Raw genomic sequence first — 2,500 nt, forward strand, 5'->3', positions numbered from 1 at the left:
AGGGAGGCGCTATAGAGAAGGACTGATGACGTCATATACATGTGCCGTCACAGAACTGGAAGAGTGACGTCACAGAACGGGAAGAGTGACGTCATAGAGGGTCCACAACGTTGCTGCCTGTCATCTGCTCTGACTCGACAGCGGGACACAGCGGCGCCAGGAGACCATAGGGCCGTCGTCTAGAGATCTCAAATATGGATTAATGTGGGACACGCTTGCAAACTACCAAATAATTTCCTTGCCACGACATAAGCTCCCTCCCCCCCTCCTCTCCCCTTCCCTCCATCTCACTCCCTCCATCACTCCCTCCGTCACTCCTTCACTATTCCCTCCCTTCTTCACTCCTTCACTCCTTCCATCCCTACCTCATTCACTTACTCATTCACTCACGTTCTCCCTCCTACCCTCCATCACGCCCTCCCTCATTCCCCCCCTCCTCCGCCACTCCCTCCCTCCCTCCCTCCCTGCTTCCCTCACCCATCGCTATCTTCTCATACTTCCCATTCATTCTGCAGTCTTCCTTTCTTCCTTCCCATCCTTCTTCCTCCCCTCCTTCCCTCCTCATCGTCCCTCCTGCCTCCTTCTCCCTAAATTACCATAGCACCTCGCCCTTACCCTCCCCTCTCCCTCGTCCCTCTCCACTCCCTCATTCCCTCCCGTCCCATCCCTCCTCTCACTCCCACTTACCATACTCTACTCTCCTTTCCCCTCCCTCCATCCCAAACCTACTCCCCATCTTGCCTCGTTCTCACTCCCCAACCCTCTTCCCGTCATTCACCATGACTCCCAACTCCGCATCTATCATAAAAAAGAGCAAATTGTCTTCTCACTAACTATATTAACACACGCACACACACAACGGTGTGTGCGTTGTTTATTATGGTGGCCGTTACGAGGATGGATAGAGTGAGAAATGTAGAGATGAGGCGTGGAAAGAGAGTTGGCAGAGAGGACTGATCAAAGAGGGATGAGATGGTTTGGGCATATGGAAAGAATGAGAAAAGACAGAACAACAAAGAAGTGTAGAAAGCAGAACTGAGAGAGTAAAATTGAAAGACAAAGAATGAGTTGGACAAATGGAGTGAGGAGGGTATTGGGTAGCAAGAGGAATATCTGTCGAGCAGGGAAGTGAGGGTGCAGAAAATAAGAGTGAGTTAAAAGAGTAAATTAATGAGGAAATGATGCGTCCTGAAAGGAAGTTCAACCTGTCTACTCCATAAATTTCTCGAGTACATGAGAAGGAGCGAGGGGAAGAGGTCTCCATAATGAAGTAGTGAGGGTAAACTAGCTCCAGCCGTTAGGCTCCGCTATGTAAGTGCTGTGTCTTACCGCACTTTCTTTGAACGTGCATTGTGACGGGAAACAGGGAGTACCCTTCATCCATGTGTTGTAAGGAGGGGAGGGACAAAAAATGGGTTTTGGATGGATTTTGGGTGGATGTTGGGTGGATATATTATTACACTGGGCAATCCCCTTACATATATATACACATACAGTATACATATGTTATATATATATATATATATATATATATATATATATATATATATATATGTATGTATATATATGTATGTATATATAAAACATATATATATACATAAATGTATATATATATATATTTATATATATACATATACATATACATAAATGTATATATATATATGCATATGTGCATATATATATATATACATATATATATATACATGTGTATATATATATATATATATGTATACATATGTATATATATATATGTATGTGTGTATACATGTGTATATATATACATATATATATGTATATATATATGTATATATATATATATATATATATATATATATACATGTGTGTGTGTATACATGTGTATATATATACATGTATATATATATATATATGTGTATTTGTATATGTATATATATATATATATACTGTATATATATATATATGTATATATATATATATACACATGCATATATATATATATATATATATATATATATATATATATATATATATGATATTTCTCAATGACAAACAAATTTTTTGTAATAAACACAACTACTTTCCCTTTTGTTTTTTTGTTTTTTGTTTTTAACTAAAAAGTGAGGTAACGCCTTTCATCATATGAAAATTGTGAAAGAATTCAGTCCTCGCCCTTCTCTTCTTTCATTACACCTTTATCTTCTTTCCTCCCCTCCTCTGCCTCCCTCCCTCCCTCCCCTTCTCTCTTTCTTTCTCCCCTTTCCCTTATTCCATCCTGTCCCTCCTCCCTTCCTCCCTCCCTTCCTCCCTTCCCTTTCTCTCTCCCTTTCTCCCCTCCCCCTTATCCCCTCTTCTCTTTACTCCCTTCCCCCCTTGATAGGGTCCAGCGGCTACTTACCCTGTGGCATGGCGGCAGGATCACAACCAGGATGAGGACGAAAGCGAGGCTGTTCCGATGCATGGTGGATGCCCAGGCCCCGGCAGATGTGCAGGCAGCGTCTGCAGGCAGGCAGGCAAGCGAATG

Source organism: Oratosquilla oratoria, chromosome 35 (assembly GCF_046742065.1).
Source record: "Oratosquilla oratoria isolate Oo_2021 chromosome 35, ASM4674206v1, whole genome shotgun sequence".
In the NCBI taxonomy this organism is placed as follows: domain Eukaryota; kingdom Metazoa; phylum Arthropoda; class Malacostraca; order Stomatopoda; family Squillidae; genus Oratosquilla; species Oratosquilla oratoria.